The 18,881-nt window shown below is 40.9% G+C and overlaps 1 long non-coding RNA gene across 2 annotated transcripts; it reads left to right on the forward strand.

Annotated features, from left to right (window-relative positions):
• Positions 1-1,739: 1,739 nt before the first annotated feature.
• LOC133973719 (uncharacterized) lies at positions 1,740-18,228 on the forward strand. Of its 2 annotated transcripts, none has more exons than XR_009924595.1 (3): positions 1,740-2,006; positions 16,573-16,639; positions 17,694-18,228. It is a non-coding gene; the product is annotated as an uncharacterized LOC133973719 (long non-coding RNA). The 2 variants fall into 2 exon arrangements; XR_009924596.1 differs by lacking the exon at positions 1,740-2,006 and adding an exon at positions 11,179-11,265.
• The last annotated feature ends 653 nt before the right edge of the window (positions 18,229-18,881 follow it).

The following is an 18,881-nucleotide window of genomic DNA, read 5'->3' on the forward strand; positions in this document are numbered from 1 at the left end:
AGTTTCCAAAGAAAATGCACTATTAATCGCCTGCGTTTCTTACATATTGAAAGGCCTGATGTCTACACAAGAGGCACACTCTCCCATTACACTTCATCATACCTGCTCCCTCAATAGAGGACGATGCACAGCACATATTTTGATTAATATTTCTGTCAGTGATGTTTTCCTTTAAGTATCTTGGGTCACATTTTAAATGTTAAATCAATCCACTCACTAGAATTAAACTTCAACATTGGACAATTTTGTGAGGCAGGATTTCGTCCAATGCTTTTTTAAAGCCATTCCAGCTATGACCTTGTTTGGCGCTGCTGGCATCCAGTGCGAGGGCACAGATGTTATATTATAATCATGTGATAAAATTGGTATATTTTAGTGTTAAAGCCATTTACTTCAGAATGTGAAATATCTACCTTGACTATATTATCTTAAAGGACGTTTTGCAGGCTGAAATATGGACTAAATATTGTATATACAGCCAAATATCTTCATCTGTATTTAGGCCGTAGAAAAGTTCCATGAGACCAATTTGTCTTCATTTTGTTGACGTGACATTGTGGAGCACAGTCGTACTTTCAATGACAAAAATGCATTTAATTTGCTTTGATAGATTCATTTATCTTGATCAACACACACTGTGGTCACTCACCTGGCCAAGAGGAGCAGCCTGTTGCTGTAGCACCAACAAACAGTGAGAAGTGAGTGAACACTGGCTGTAAATAAAGATGGACGAAGTGAGAGCTCTCTTAAAGTGAAGCCAAAGCGTCTTGATCGCCATCTAGTGGATGGCTGTAATGTAGGCCATAAATCCCACCTCCTCCATGTTAGCAGATAAGACATGGATCAATCATTTTTTTCTGCAATGATGGTTCATTTCATGGTTGCTTTAATTAAAGTTATTTGATGCTAGAAATGGGGGGGGGGGGGGGGCCTACTTGGAGCCAAAAAGCCCCTTGAGCCCCCACAAGAAACAAATGAGACCAATCACCGTATTCCAATTTTCACTCTCTGTGCACATTGTGCATACACATAATTGAAGTGAAGTAGTAAAGTTTAGGTACAAGCCTCCAGCACCAGGCTCCTACACTCACAATGAGATGTTCTAGTATCAACCGGACGTCTAACATTATGAAGCTCTCAGCGGAGAGCTATACTGACACTGGCTTCTTTAGAGGGCTTCAGGCAGTGGTGTCGTTCAGTCTCCTGCACATAGGCGCTAGTAGAATTTTAAGAAGTTCTCACAAGATTGTGGTTGCAGTGGACCAACAAAATCAGCCGTCCTCAGGGGGCCCCTCTCTCAGCTGGGGAGCCAGGCAGTTGTCTGCTTTGCCTTTACCCTTTTGTGACACCCCTGCTGTTAATGTATTTCACATAACACAAAGTGTTGATTGGTTTCCCTTCATCCTCAGTTAACAAGCATTTAGGGAGCTTCAAGAGCTTCATATATATATATTTCAGAATCTTCCCAATATGTGTACAAAAGTGTTTTATCCATCCTAGATGACATCTCCTTATCCAGGAGCTTCATGTCAGGGACGTCATGGGATCAGATATTTATGAGACAAGACACCTGCATAAAGAATTTAAGATCACCAGATCAGATCTGAGAGAAGTCGAGGCGAATGATCTGATTTACAGAAATCAGATCATTCACTGAAACATTCAAAACAATCTTTCTCACTGTATTTCTTCAACACACTCATGTGGTTGCAGATTTCCCTGTCGTGGGACTAATAAAGGATTATCTTATCTTACCTGATATCTTTCTGGTGCAGTCTTTTCTTTCATCCACGGCTCCACCGACAGCATCCGCTCAGAGGGAGCAGCAGAAGTTGATCCATCAAGAAGAACAGAGACGGTGGGTGAGGAAAATACTGGACTCTCACTGGAATGTGCAGGAAAAGAGGAAGAGGAGCGCTGTGAGAAATGAATGACTGAACAGGGCCTGAGCGTTGCCGACTCTTCACCAGAGCAGAGAAACGGACGAGAAAATGGGAGAATTTAAGGTGAGTCGCAGTCAGTCAGTGAGTTATCGGTCACTTTCAGCGGGTTTGATGAGTTTCTGGATTCATCTATTTATTATTGTACATTGATCGATTGTTGGGATCTGGCTCATGGTCTGAAGGATCTGTCAGACGCTGGTGGATAAAGAGCTGATCAATGCTCAATGCTTCGTCATGATCAATTCTCTTCACAACACTATACAGCTCTTCTGTTAGAGTGTTTCTACCAGTGAGACAGTTCCTCTTCTTCTGTTGCTTCTTCTTCTTCTTCTTCATGTCGGAGCTGTACAGACCTGTGCAGATTCACATGTAACAGGTGTAAATAGTAAAATGACTCGTGGCTGAGTTCCATTTAGCTGCTGCAGCTTCAGTGTCTTACTAGGACACATGAACTGAACAGAGCCATTGTTCATGTTATCAGTAACTCCTGTTCTTTTCCTACTATGACATGTCCACTGGGAAATTGACCTGTTATAATCCATTCATCCATCCAGCCAGAGTACCTGGAAAAACTCACCCGTTTCTCATAAATAAATAAACTCATAAATAAATAAGGGCGTTCGTCCTATAACCAGAAGGTCGGCGGGTCGATCCCAGTCTTCTCCATCTCCATGACGAAGTGTCCTTGTGCAAGATGCTGTACTCTGAAGTGCTCCTTACAGAAAAAGTGCTGCCAATAGATGCACTGACATGTTTGAATGTGTGTGCGAATGGGTAAATGGCAATGAACTGAGCTGTAAAACTCTTTAAGTGGTCCTTAACACTAGAAAAGCTATTTTTATAAATACAGGATTTAACATTTATCTTCATAATAATTCTTCCATCATGTGTCGTTTTCATCCGTTCTCAGAATCGGTCTGAATGTTGAGTGTGACCTGCTGTGTGGACATGTAGTCTGCTCTGTGGTCCAGTGCCTCCTCTGATCCACAGTACCAGCAGCTTTACTTTTTACTTCAAACGTATATATATTGAACAACAATAAATACATGCTCGATATCAACAACACTGTATATAAAGTTAATAATTTATTTAGTTTGTATTCCTGGTTCTGTATTGGATTATCCTAGTACATATTGAGGATATGTGTTGTATATTTTACAAAGTAGGAAAAAAAATATTTTGTTCCATATAAGTTGGATTTGCAAGTAAATGTGTGTTTGTGAATGTTTCACACTTTGGTAGACACAGACACTGAACTTTGCTGCCTGTGAGGTGCAGGCTGCTGTGGATCAGGCCCATGATGGTGAAATGTGGAGCTTGCTGTTTTGATTTTTTCGGCCTATAGTTGTGATTATGTGTAGCTCTGTAATTTTACAGACATCAAATTTTTCTAGTTTGTGTGAGGAATTTTTATTTCTTCAGAGACCCTGATATGATGTCGTCCTTCAGTCCTATCTGTTAACATTTGTAACATTTGTTACTTTTCCTTTTTGTAACAAACACCAGTGATTCCTTCCTGTCCTCGTCCTGTTCATTTCATTTTGGTAGAATCTTCGCAGTAAACTTGTGAACCCATTATGTTGCTCCCTGTGTTTCCGTAGTCATTAAAAAAAAGGGCTGTAACAACAGTTAACATGGTAAACACTTTCTGAAATGAGGATCCTGCTGACAAATGGCACTGTCAGTGTTTCCTATGTTTCAGCACATTCACACGCAGTAAAACTTCGGAACAAGAGTTACTCTTTTCCACCCATTTAATTACCAGGCAGCTCACACACACTGTGTGTTTTGTTATGCTGTTGCTTGGAGAAATATCTTTCTAGCATTCCTTTGTATTTTTTTCCTCCTTTATTATATTTCTACACAAAGCATCGATCCCTGCGCTCAAACAGAACGGAGTTGGAAATGGATATCGGCCGGGCTCTCTGGGAGTCGACCCAGAGGTAAACCTTTCTGTTTCCTCGTACGATCCCTTCTCTCTGTCAGAAAAGAAACGACTAACTTGTGGAGATGCATCGAAGCATGTCAATTATTAATCATGACTTATGATTTTCACATTTTTAAAATTTGCATGAATTAGCTCCCCATATTTTCACTCATGGTCTTTAGTGTGTCTCAAACCCAGCAGTGGTTCAGTGTGTGATTCCTGGAGCTGGGAGACCAGCACAAAAGAGTGAGACGGGTTTAAAATGTGAGTGTTGTGCACCACAGCTATATGTCCATTACGCGTGATGAGCAAAGACAAATGAGGCTGTTATGACTCACAATGGGGGAAAGGGAATATCTCCCAAAAGCCAGTTATATCCTCTTAGAGGAAAACCAACAAAACCACGGGTAACAACTCAATATCACACCAGTCTTTGCAGTTAGTGATAATGCTTTTTCCAATTTGAAGAACATTTCCCATAAACCCTGTTGATGCATGCCACATGGAGAATGCTTCTAATTGTGTGCCCTCCTCCAACTGTACCTGGCAGCACTCCACGTGTTTGTTTTTGCATTTCGCTTGAAAGGAGAAGCAGGTCGAAAGTGCTTTTTTCTCCACACACACGTACTGAAAAGGCATGAAGTGGCTGCCAATCCTCTCGTCACTGGTCTCATCTGATTTCTGTAATTATACTAATGTCTGGATACTAATGCGGCAATGATTGATAGCTGCTGAATTCAGGTCTGTGTGCAGGAGCACATTGAAGGCAATCAGACAATTAGCCAGTTAATTAAGCCTTCAGTCAAGTAGTCAATCTGGTGTTTATATGCACAAATAGATTGTATCCTTCTTTTTTTAAATCAGAGTCCCTGCCTTGAAAAACAGACACATATTTACATGTGCATCACTGGAAAGTATCACTGGTTTTAATATGGACATTTATTATCAGTTAATTTTTTATCAGGTCAGTCATGATAAGTGCTTGGCAGGGGTTGCAAGAGTACCAATTTTGCCTCATGATCTGATTTCTAAATTCCGGCATCCTGCAGGATTTGAAATCATGTCTAAGAGATTTTCTTAATTTTTTTTCGTGAACATTTCAAAGTGACTTTTTCTTTGTCTGTAATCACATTAACCACAAGATTAGTTCCATGTAAGAGTTATTTGTAGCATTTGAGAGGTGTCTGTGTTCATGTGGTCAGGATCCTTAAAAAAATGTTGAAAAAGTCCAACATAGCCATACATTTCTTATAATTAAATATTTCCATCACTCTAACTTGTCCGGTGCAGATGTGTAAAGCCAGAAAATAAAGTTTTTATCAAAAGCTCCGAACCTGAAATCTGAAGAAACACATACAGGGTCCAACAGTCTCAGACGTTAGACCTACTGTGAGTAGCGGTCCCTTTCCCTCAGTTAGCTAACAGCAGTGCAGAAAAATGAGGGATGAGTTTTTGTGAGTTTTGTTTTCTTGCTTTTGCCTGAATTTTTATTTGCACCATTTCTCTGCAGAGCTCCTGGCAAAGGTAGATTATTGTAGTAATGGCTTAACACAGGAGATTTGTATTTAATATAACTATATTTAATTTAGGTGTTCTGACCCAGTCCCATCAGTCAAATATAGTAAGCAGTGGAGCCTGAATATAATATAATATAATGTAAATGTACCAAGCAAAGTTACACAAACAGCTAGGGCATAAAGTAATTTACTCAGAGTATACTGCTACTCTTTGGTCAGAAAAGATCTCCACCTTCAGTGTGGAGTCAGTGACGAGCTGTGTTGCACCTCTGGAGGATCCGTCCTCGTGCTGCAGCTGGTGGGATCCCCTGAAAAGGTTGGTTGTGGTCAAATGCAGAGGCTTCCTCTTCGTTCAGAGCTGCTGTTGTTCTCAGTGATGTGAAGTATCCACTCACTTTACCACTGTTCTCACTAGAGTCCATTTGTCTGCATGTGACCGTACAGGGATAGAGTTTGTAGCAGGTATACTTCTTCTTTTTGGGTTTGTCACAACATCAGCCTTCGTTCCGCGGGGGAAATAAACCAATCTGAACATAGGATGAGCTGCTACGAGCCACACTGCATCTTAAATAAATGTACCAGTGGGCTACAGGGATGTGGCTCGGCCTCATGCTTCATCTGCTTCCCTCCTCTGGAGAATCGATTGCTGGCACCAACAACCCTGTGTAGGCCAATATATCAGGTTGTAGTACGTCATTACTACTACTCATGTAATTGTATTAGATTAATATTCAGTGTTAACAGATGCCACTGTGCTCAGACAGATACATTGTTCTGTCACTTTGAGTCTCCCGCAGCTTCTCACAGGTTCCCTGCTGCTCTTCTTCTCTTGTCACGATACAGGTATTCAAGCACCCCCGTCGGACTGGGAGCTATTAGCTTCTGCTTGATATCTGACGCGTGCTCCTGTTTGTTGCATGATGCCTGGCATTTGCCCAATTCTGCCTGGGTTCTCAGGGTCTCCTGGTTGAGGGTGTAGCAGGCACATTACTGATGAGATTGGAGAAAGCAGCCTTCCTCTGTTTCATGATGTCTGGGACATTAATGAAGACACTGTGTCCCTCCTCTTCTTTTCTGTCTGGAAGGGTTCTTTGAAGCTCTGCGAGTTTTCACAAACATTTTAGAGCCCTTATCTGTGTTGTCCTCTTGTCTTTTATTCCCCGAAGGCACGTCTTGCAATATCTCAGCCAAAAAAACATATGTGTAATGCCCTATGAAAAATGTATTGGTTTATCCTGGGAATGAAACCTTCAAGGGCTCTATGTAAACTCTTAATGAGTGTGTAACCATTGCCTGGACTTTTTTTCAGTGATAAATAATGCTAAAACAAAATAGTCACTACACTGCCTTATATGAGTGCAGGATAATCTCCCAATAAAATGAAACTCTACAATTCTGAATATTTATATATTCATGTTAAATGGACACTTAATTATAACATTCAGGGACACCTTATTGGAAGAGCAATATTGGCCTGTCTGTTACTGTAGCATATTCATATAATTCAACAATATGTCAATTCAAATTCATTTATATTGTGGAGAGAGAGAGAGAGAGGCTAGTAACAGTTGTGTAACTGTGTAACACTGAACCAATAGCATATTGGAGAGTCTCCATTTTCTTTGCCAGAAATGCAAACTTTATGTATTTGAATTACACATTCGATGTCTATGTAGCTTTATTACATACATCTGATGTAAAGGGTAATTTGAAGAGCTTTCTTTCATGGTGAGTTGATGTGATTACATCAAATACTTGGAAGTGATTTGATTATATAAAGTTACATGTATTCATACATTTGATACACATTTTACATACATAAGGTTGGCACTTTTGGTAAAAATGTTTTGTGATTTTAGTTAAACTCATTTGTATACACACTTTTATTTATTCCATTTATTTGTTAGGGTTAGGGTTAGGCTAACATCAAATGTTTGCTCTTAAATTGGTGTTGTCTTGAACGTTGAGAGCAGCTCTTTATTGGTTTCACAAAGTAAACACCTAGTTTTATCCTATATTCCCATTAAACTCATGTATTTGTCAAGGGTTCATCCATGGTGACGTCTCCTGGTTGAATTCCTCTTTCCTCAGTGTTACAGGTTACCTCTGCCATGTTTCCATCAAGTAGAGGCTCCTGCGTCTGTGTTCCTTTACTTAGCTGTCGTGGGCATCAGCGCAAGGATCAGTCTGTGTTGTCAGTGTCATAGACGTGAGTCTCTGGTACTATACCTATATATGTCTCCAAGTACTACAGTGACGTACTGATCCTTGTTTTCTTTTGAGACTGCTACAGACAGAAAGGTCTATAGTGGTGGAGCCTACCCACCACTTGATCATAATAGGGTGTTATTACTGAACAGTCAGAAATCTGTTCTGACACTCTTAATCAGTTGTCGTCGTCATGTTTGAGGGAGGCCAGTGTGTCAGCCTTTACACTTTTTTTTGTGTTATAAATCCAGACACAGACTATGAATCTGAGTTACTCTTCTAGTAGGAAACGTTAAAAAAAGTTAACCGATGCACACCATTTTCTTTTGGTTGGAAAGATGTGAGGATTTCAGCATCTGCTTTCTGGCCTGAGTGTCTCTCTCTCTCTCTCTCTCTCTCTCTCGCTCTCTCTCTCTCTCTCTCTCTCTCTCTCATACACACACATACATACACACACATACATACACACACCTCTAGCAACGTTACATAATTGATAATAAGAGAAAGATTAAATTGGACTTATGAGGAAGGCAGCGCTGTGTTTCCGACCAAGGGTGTCCCTTAAAAAAGCATCAAAGCTCATTAGATTGTGCGTAATGGCCTTCAAAGAAATGTGTCCCCTTGGCATTTTGGTCACGTCTTAGAGAAAAGTGGTTGTATGCGATACAAAGTCGACACACACACACACACACAGATGTCCACACACCGTGCCTGTGTGGCTGCTCCTGGAATACCAAACCATATCTCATCCCCAGTTTGACTAAAATTGGCCACAAATGTGATTCGCAGGAAAAGGCAATAAGTTATGATATAAAAATGATGGAGAACCTCATCTCCCCAATTAGAGCAGAGATTGTTTCCAACATCTGAAACGACTGGCAGGAAGTACTCATCCGCTGATGTTCCAGACATATGTGCGCGCTGTTCTAAGCCATGGCCTGCACCGGCTGTTGGTGAAAAACATTTTTGAGAGTAGTCAACTTTTAATAATTTGAAATAGTAATAAAAAACAACTATTACTTTACACTGGCAGCAACATAAATTGACAAAGATTCAAGTTACTTTTTCTAGTATCTCTCCTACCTTCTTGTCGCTTACAGTAACTTTAAAACCCATTCAAAACAAGTACAATGAGGCCACTAAAAGTGGTCAGTGGTCCCATTGAACAGAACTATAATTATCTACTTCTCCATCTGGTCGTGTGGCCTCCTGTGCCAGGAGTGGACCTCCTGCTGTCTGCTGCCTGAGCACGGCCAAACACAGCTAAGCTCCTCAAATGAGGTCAAAGGATCGGGCTTGGCACAGCTTAAGATGCAGCTTGGACATTGTAGTTTTTATCAGAATCCGTGTTGGCCAAATAACTCTATTCCCATAGCTGTGGCTGTAATGTATCATAATTTGTCGTGATATATTATTTTCATTCTTCTTGCATCTTTACCAGTGCGGGCTGCGTGAGTAAGGTTCACCACGAAATGGGGCGAAACAAAGTGTGTTGGGGTGAAACGCACCAACCAATGGAGAAGAAGAAGTCTTGTCTGCATAGGCACAGCTGTGTTCCTTGATGATAGTTGTCTTTATTTTGTTTAAGGGGGCAACTCTGTCCGAATTTGAAAACACCTCTTCTACATCAAAAATGTCCACCTTAACAACTCTCCCTTGTTGTATAAATCCAGTTACAGTCAGACAGTAGCTTGTTGAGTATTGCTCTGTTACAGTTTTCTTTCAAAAGTGACACATAAGAACCACATATAGAGCGTAACAGTGACCGCCCACTTTTAGAGGGACTCCAGTAAAGTCAATTTTCCATTTATTTTCTCAATTTACGTTTTTGAAAATCCTCATAAAAAGAGTTTTAAGCCTGGAACCACAAAGAGCAGCTACTGGAAGAATTTTGACTATAAAACATTTGACCCAGAGCAAAGAAAGAAAGTGGACATGTAAAAAAAGGCAAAGATAAAAGACTGTTTCAATATATTAAGTGTAATGTCTTACAAATGATCCCTGTGCAATGGCTTTCACCGCTTCTTTTGTTATATAGTGTTGCAGTAAAGTGTAGTTTGTTTCTTTAATATAATATCATTTTCCATTCAGTTTATAGGGTAGTAACGCTGAATTATCCAGTTATAGTCCACCTGACTTGTGCATTGTAGTAAACATTTTAATGGAAACAGCAGGCTCCACCAATCAGAGACGTCGCTACTATACCTGAGGATTGTGGGTAGTGTTTAACATTGTTTCCCAAACTCGTAACTTTTGGTAAACCTATACCTACTGATAATCAATATCTTTTTAATTTGCTTTAGAGCTCCATTCTTTCTCCTTGTCAAAACCGGTTGCCTACTTTACCCCCAATTAAACTTGAGTACCAACAAGTCAGATGTTTGGGTGTGTTGTGCGATAAACTTCTGATTTCTTCTGAGCCCTGAGACAGAAACAGGATGACATAGAGCCAACTTTTCACAACTGCTTCTGAAGGCACAAAAGGCCGTTTACAACTTAATTATTATATAATATAGAACTTCCCAATGTCCATAAATTAAACTGCTATCATCATACTGATAGAATATAAAATAACATTATTGAAAGAGTTATTTCCATAAGAATTGTAACTCAGAACTGTGTATTGATACCAAACACGATCTCACATCATTCTCTTAATTGGTCTCTGGCTTAATTCATCAGAAATAGTCTAAATGGAAACAGTTATAAAAGGGAAACAGTTATAAAAACTCGTGTTTCAAGGAGATGAGTTGCATCCGAGAAAACATTCAATAAGGAGAATTTAGAGCCAGAATGACGACCAGAGAAAATGCAACAGACTGCAGCTTAATCAGTGTCTGCTGTTTGCACTCGTACAGAATGCAAAGACGACACCTGATTGAATTGTTTTTCATTGTGACGTGATTTTTTTTTTAACACTGCATTAAGATTAAATCAAAACACAGAAAAAAAAATTAAGAAGTGTCTTGCGTTTCCCTGCTGTCCGGCGGTGATAGGTAGACCCGCCAACACTAAATGCAAAGCACTGCCATTAGTTTTCATGAGGGGGCTTTTGTATATTTTTGAGACGGAGACATCTTGTCGTCTTGGTCTGATTTGTTTTTATTTTGGCTTAAATCTTCCGCACGTTGCTTGAATTGAAGTGCACTTTGAGGCGTGAGAAGCGTAATAATATAACTTTAATCCTTTCGAAAGTGAGTAGGAGTAGAATAGGGAGGCTTTAACTTCTATTTTTCTTTATATAACATTTTTTGTTAAATGCAGGCCCTGTCTCTGAACTTTTTGTGTTTGGATTTAAAGAACGATGGGAGAAAGTTTGATTTATCCTACACACCTGCAGCCTGTTCCAGCCCTGCTACACCGGGAGTCCAGACACTTTGTTCACATACAATATTGAAATATAGGAATTCCACAAGCAACATACTTGTGTATTATTTAAGCTGCTTGAGTGTACCAACAAAACAACAGCAACTTAGAACCTAAAGCGCTGTAATATTCACGCTGTGTAAACGATAGCCCCGTGGTGTCATGTTTCATTTACAACATGCGCTGATGAGCCACGACATGAAAACTGCAGTAGCTGTTTTTTAATGGTGAGGCAGATCTGTGTACTTTGCTCCGAGCTGTTACTCTACATGATGCAACCGGACGTGCATGCAAGCAGTTTCAGGTAAGTGACTATTAAGTTGTCCGATCCAGGAACTGATGGTTTTATACAGCCCACACACACACACACACACACACACACACACACACACACACACACCACACACACATTGCCAAGACAGGTTCAGGGCAATCTCTCCCTCCCTCCACATAAGTCAGTGTTGTTCTTCAGTCAGTCATTCACTCGGTAACACTGTTCAAACAATCCGTCTCCCTGTCCAAACATGTTAATCCACCTACCTCATCTTTATTCCCATGGACACTGGGCTGCTGCCTGCCACGACTCTCTGGGTTTCTCCAGGCCACACACAAACACACACACACACACACACACACAGGCACGCGCACACACACACATGCATTCAACAGTGTCAGCAGCATTAGGGAGCCTCCTCAAACAAACAGCGCTTTTTTGCATATCGGAGCGAGGAGCAGATCAGACAACATGGCGGGGACTTTGCATGATGTGGGGGGTGAAAGAAGGGTGGATTTTGTGGAAATAAAAATAAACAGCGTTGTCGTGAGGCAGTTGAGCTCTGTGGCTTTGTTCCACTCGTTCTTCTTGTGTTGTTTTCTCTGTTCCGTGGAACCAGTGAAAAGACATATTGTAGCTGGAGTGTAGCTCCCTTACCTGAGCTGTGAAGCCGCTGTTCCGACTTTGGTGTGTTTGTGTGCTTAGAAGTGGGAATGTGGAGGAAAGAAAACATGGAAGCTGTAAACAAATTCTGTTTTATTTGTGTGTTTAAACAACACTCGGACACCACTTTCCAATATATGCATAATAGCAAAGAGCAAAAAACAAGAATCAGGAGCGACAGACCTATAGATTATTTAAATGTAAGCATGTTAATCTTAAAAATGTCTCTAAACAGAATCAGAGTTTATAAATGACAGAAGTGCAACATTGTGTTACAACTGTAACATTGTTGTTAGTCCGTGGTGTTTTCCTTCTCTGCGACCTATGAGGAGACCAAAGACGGCGTGGTTGAGCTGCAAGTGGCAACATGTCCCCCTCCTCTCCTAACCTGCCACATGAGCCTCTGTCATTTGAATTCTGCATTCTCCTGTTTTTGTCCGTTTTCATTTCTGTCAATGTTTTCTCCTGTGTTTTTGCTAGTAAGGAATTTCAGTTAATGAAATTGAATTTGTAAATATTTGGACAGATTACGGTGTTGTTGTGATTTCTATATTGACGCGTCTGCTCTTTTGGCCTTCGTCTCCTCAAGGTTAATGTGTGTCATAAGTGTCATCCCTTGTCCAGGGGCCGAGACATAACATGATTTAGCAAATCTTCAAAGGACGAGGAAAAAACACACAAAAGAACACAACCAATGCACAGACAAAGACAGCAATCATGACTCATTGCCATACTTGGCCACCTTTAGATGGGATACTAATATTAATATTTAGAGTTGATTTTTTTCTATTTTATATATCACGTCTGTAACTCGTATGCTAAATTTTTCACAAACTCTCCGTGTTGCTTGGGTGGTATCAACATTTCTCACAATGTTGATGTGACGCTGCTCTCATCTGTCACACCAATGCTGATGTTGGAATATGCAGCCAGATACATTGTAAGTCATTGGAGTTGTCTTGCAGGAGAAGCCATTGAAAGCCGTTGGTTGTAAATAAATACAGAGGCAGCTTTTCTTGTGATACTACATTGAGTGCGAGTAATCAATATATTTTATGCAGGTTTCATATTGATTGTTGGGGCATGTTATACGTACTGTTGTTTACAAGAAGCACATTCAGGAGATGAATGGGGTCCGTTATTTCTCATATCGGAAATACACGGCACTGCGCTGTAGCTCATTTCCTCTAGAGAGATTTACTGACAGGAAAACACATAACCATCAACATTTTAAAAGTACAAGAGGTTTTTATAGTATACATCTGTTTAGAAACCTGTTTAGGAATCGTATTAAATTAGACGCTCCGCTCTTGGCGCCTGTTCGAGATTAGAAAAAACGTGTAAAGACAGGTTATAAACATCAAGATATGATGATATCAATCTTCATATTTTGACATTCTCTGAGGTTCCTCCTTAATAACATTTGATTTGTTTATGATAAAGCTTTTTATTGATGTTCTGTTATTATTTTACCTCATGATCTGATATTTAAGCCGAGCAATTAGTGAGACTTGACAGGGGATTAATGAAGGAAGTTAGGGACTGTTTCAGAAGTGCAATGTACCCAGGTGGGCCAAGGGAGCGTTTACAGTTTTTTTTCCTTTTTTAGCTTTCCTTTTTTGTAGACAATTTAACCTGGAACTTTCCATTCAATTTATATTTTTGTATTTTCTTTGCCATTATATTGCAAGTTTACTTGTTTACTACTTTCACTGAAGTCCAACTAATTTTTTCTTTTACATTATAGTCACAAAACTTTAATTCAACTGAAAATAACTTTTTTCTTTATACTACTCCCCCATTTGTGGTAATCTTTATTTATACTTCAACCAATGAGGAAGACGTTGATACAGCAAGGCCTTCACTTAAAACAGGCTTACATTAGAGAGATGCCTCTATTGTTAATCCTCCCTGTTTTTATAAATATCTCATTGTAATAAACAGGCCTCTGCTCCTGTTTTAACGCACTAGTGATTTTATTAATGATTTCAGAACGTACATTACCTCAGTACATTCCTTGCAACAGACGCGTTGTGTCATAGTTACCACTTTGCTGTTTCCGAATTTGCTTTCTCTAACAAAAACAAACCGTTTTTTGATCGCTGTTAAGCTTCCGTCAATGAAACTGAGCCCTAACTCTGTTTTCATTTTCACATTTTTATTTGATACATCTGCGTGGACTGTTTAGTTTGAGTCAACTATTGGAAAAAGATGAAACTACTGGAATTAATTACCGAACGAAAACAGGATTTGTGGTTCAAATACGAGATGGAAACTCAAAGCAGGAGAGCAGTGTGAGTAACGCTCTTGTTTTTTTTGTGCTGGTGGAATTAGAAGCTGTGAAATGCACATGATGCTTATTGGTGGATTTCACCACAGAACAAGCTGTTCCTCTTCTCACCACTTTTTGCTTTGTCCCTTTATATTTGGGCCGGCTGTGGCTATCACTTGGGATGTGGCCATCGACCAGAATGCCAGCTTTTATATGAGAATATAAGGATATCTGACCGGGCTCTGCTGTGCACTGTGATGCTGTGCACAGTAACAGTCTGTCCATAACAACCAGACTGGAGAGGGTGTCGGATAAATCCAGGAGGAGAGAAGTCTCCGGGGCCGACTGCTTCACATTATGCACATCTGCTGCTGCTGCTGGAAAGAAAACGTCTCCAGCAGACATCCATAAATATATCAACACCGTTCATGAATCATAGATCACATGTGATTGTAATCCCAAATTCTTCCGAGCAACTCGGCGCATTCTTTCAGCGGAGTTGATCTGTTGCCGCGCCTTTGTTTAGACGGATGGCTCTCTGTTTCCAAACCCACTGTGGCAATGCAGCGATATCGGCAAGGCGCCTTGAAAGGAAGAGCCACGGGGCTGTTGATGGAGACTGTGACATTACCTCTCATATCCGTTTCCACAAAGTGGCATGTGTACATGTGTAGTGGCATGTTTGTGTGTGTGTGTTTGCGTGTAGATATAAGGTTGTTTAAATTGTGAGTCATTTCCATACCACAAGGCTTCAGAGTATCGGGATTTGCTGCAGCGCTGACATGATACACGCTGTGCATGATACACTCATTTCAAGAGGCCTGCATGCACATCCACGTGGAAGTGAGGGAAATGGAATCGTTGTAAGGGGGAGTCTTTTTGTGGCAGACCGTGGTCTCGGAGCTTGGGCTGTGGGTGGTGACGCTTTGAGGCTGCATTTCCGACCGGTGCGTGGGAGGGGCACAGGGCAAGGGATGGATCGAGGAGAGAGGAGGTGAAAAAAGAGAGAGAGCAGCGAGCGATGGAAATTACACACTCCTCCGGTTCACAATGTAACTGTGTGGGTTTGCGTCTTTGTCTCCCTCCGCGCCGAGAAAACACCTTCGGTCAGACATCAGCTGCCCCCCTGACACACACACACACACACACACATACACACACACACACACACACACACACACACACACCTCTAAAGCCAAGGCTCCCTCACCATCTGAAAGGAGCCGAGAAAATAAATAGGTGAAGGGAGGAGAAGGAATCATCAGTGAGTGAGGAAACAGGAGTGAAGGAATGAAGGAAATATTTATCAAAAGGGAACAGGGAGGCTCCTCGCTGTGTGACCTTGTGGGAATAAAGTGATTCTGCTGTGGTTTGGTTTTCTGCAGCACCTGCCACCTAAGAGAATCATTAAAGTGACTTTGCAGAAGGCTGGCAGCCCACCCTGACACCCACTGTATATCAAGTGCAGCAGTCTTATTATCATTAAAAGAAGGCTGGGCGGGGGGGTAGGCAGGCCTCCATTGATCCTCTCAGGTGCAATTAAAATCTAATTGGCAGGGCTGTTTTGATGGCACATTCCAAACGACGACCAAACGCAGAGGAAATTATGGGGTGTTTAAAAAAAAAAAAAAAAAAAAAAGTTTAGCCGCGCGTGATTTATCGTGAGTGGTATCTGGAGGAGTTGATGTCTGTCGTAAAAACAAAGCAACAAAAAAGACATCGCTCCCCAGAGGAACGTTGTTGTAAACCTCGCCAAAGCTGTGATGCCCGCGACGGAGCCGAAGCGGTCACACCCTGCAGACGTGAGTTGCGTACGGCTGACAGGTTTCTTCCTCATTAGATGTGCCACGCTGTCCTGTGGCTTTGTCTCCTTAGTTTTCAAATACCACAAGGGAAAAAAAAACAGAAGTCCTCTTCTGTGAATGTTGTTTTTGTGTCTCTCAAGCTTTTGTTTCACGGCCCAGCACAGGGGCTGTTTGTGTGACCTTCTCTAACTTCTCATCTTGTGTTAGGCAGGGAAGAGAGATAAGAGAGGCAATCACTTTCTTATCTATACAACTGTGAAAACGATCGATTGGTAGTTGCACACTCATTTCGAAAAGATGTACAGGATATATAAACGTGAAAAATATCAGTTTTTATGAAGTCATATTGCACTTAAAGCCAAGTAGAGCGGCCACCACACTGTCTCAGGTGGGTCTAACGCCTTTGAGCTTCTACAGATTCTGGTTCTCACCATTTCCCTCCACATGCAGTGAAAATGATCTGCGACGACAGTTTCAACGATTATATGTCGAAAATGTCACAAACATATATATTCCTTTCACTTCCTACAAAGTTAAAGCGCTTTTGATGACTGATTCCATTCAATTGCTTTAACAAGGTTTTTGTTATTATTGCAGGACGTGAAGGCTAAACATCGAGAAGCAGCTCCCTGTGTGAACAGAAGACTAGCGAGAGACACAGCAGGTCAGCAACTCATCCGTCACGTGCTGCACCCATGTGACCATTAGTGACTTTCTCTCAGGCCTAAGACAAGGATCTCATCTTTAATAAAGAGAGGCACGCACTTTATTATTTGTAGAACTATGAAGATATCCATCAGTTTAATGCAAACATATGGGCAGGATGCATGAACATGTGAAACGTCGGTTTTTATAAATTTGCATTCCATCTAAATCCGAAATATCTCTCTCTCTCTCTCTCTCTCTCTCCCTCTCTCTCTCTCTCTCTCTCTCTCTCTCTGATGAATACAAGTATAATTGAATACATAAAGAATTCATATTAGTGAGAAAAGTCATTTGCATGGACTGAGCCTCCAGTCCTGGGATATAAATAAATTACAAAAAGGAATTTTCCTCTTTTACAAACTCTAATCTCCAACCCATCACTTCTGATTTTCAGTTTTACGACGCGCACATTGTCCCTAATGCATTGTTCTCCTCATCGCTCGGTATAAAAGGAGAGGGTGTGCCCACACCCTCCGAGCACAGTGATCTCCTACATCACGTAGGAGTTACTGTCATGCGACGTTTACATTTACATTCTCGCCGCACCCTCCGTCTAACGGATACAGTCGGAGCGTCGGTGCTTCATAATCCTCTCGGCTGCGCTGCGCTTTGTCAGCGCGCCGATGGACTCCATTCTCCCCTCCCACCATACGTCTTGATTTAGAACGTCTTTTGTCTTGAGACACAAGTCGGCTCCTCGTTGGCTGATCTCGGTGATAGAACTCATTATATTCGCCGCTTTGCCTCGAGCGAGCGCCGCATCAATCAGACGCATTTCTGAGGTAAAGACACAAACTGAGGCGCCAACTTAAGACTATTCACTGCTTTATAATGAGAGGGTGGGGGGGGGGGGTGCAATTAGTATAATCAGTTATGGATGCAAAATTGTGTGGTTGCACTATTTTGGCAAGTGGTGGCTCTGACATATTGATGTGAATATTAATGTGCATGTGCTCTGAATGTGATTAAAAATCCTCACACACAGTCCTGCTGTCCTGGTTTGTATCACTCAGGATCTAATGGTGCATCCGTATTAAAAACTGAAGAGATTCTTGCCAGTGGTTATGATGACGTTCCACTTCACTGGATGGGACACAATCAAGCCTTAATGAAGCATTGCTAGTAACCGGTCTGCACTACCTGGGACCAGTTCCTGAGTTGTCAAGTCATTTCTTTTGTATGTTTTGTATGATCATTTACTCCACCTTATATAGCTATGCAGAAAACACGTATTCGTTTAAAATGTAGTAGCTGCTGGTTTGTAAATTAATGTTTCCTTGTTACAATAATAAGATTTGATAAGTGCTAATGTATACACTATGGCACACTTTACATTTTAATAAATTGCTGTCTAACAGAAGTATTTCAACAAGAAGAAATACATTCCCTGACTGTAATAGTTTGCTGCTTTACATCATATATCTATGTACTAACGGGAAGTGATGGGTTTCTCTGCATCTTTCAAGGTCTCGAACTTGCTATGTAAATCGACATGGAATAATCTATATTATGATTTGGCGCTATACAAATAAAATTGTATTAATTGTAACTGGATGATTTGGATTCTTGTTGTATTTTGTCCTCTTTGTTAAGCACTTCGTTAAAGGTGCTCTAAAAATAAAGTTGTAATTATTGTTGCTATTATTTCTAAAATGTTACAAATCATTTCCATTTAGTCAAGCCAATTAATTGGAAAAATCTGAAGGGAGTGATAGAAATATAATAAAAAAGAAAGCTAGATAATTAAGAACAAATTGTGCTCAAAAGCCACCAGCTCTTTCATTAATGAGGTCCCGGTCCGATTCGTAGATACTTGCAGTTTTACACCAATCTGTGGTGAGACGTTCGCTCCTCACACGTGATTCTTCTCAGGCGCTCTTTGCTTCAGGGCTTTTGTTGCTCTACCTTCTGCTTTAAAATCCTCTAGAGAGGGCGAGTTGGACTCAAGTCAGCGGACGCACTTGGCCAAGTCCTTCTTTCCTGATTTTTTCCCCCCTCTCTACAAACTCTTGTGGGTTCGGGATCGTTGTCATGTCGGAAAAATCTCTCTCCTGCCAAGATCTTTGAGACTGTGAGTCACCGTTTCGCTCAGTATTTCCGAGTAGAAATTAACATTCACAGCGCTGTTTATAAATGCCACGTACCCTCCACCTTCTTCACTAATGAAGCAGCAGATCAGCACACTCCCACCTCTATGTTTC

The sequence above is a fragment of the Platichthys flesus genome, chromosome 18, assembly GCF_949316205.1.
Source record: "Platichthys flesus chromosome 18, fPlaFle2.1, whole genome shotgun sequence".
Classification (NCBI taxonomy): domain Eukaryota; kingdom Metazoa; phylum Chordata; class Actinopteri; order Pleuronectiformes; family Pleuronectidae; genus Platichthys; species Platichthys flesus.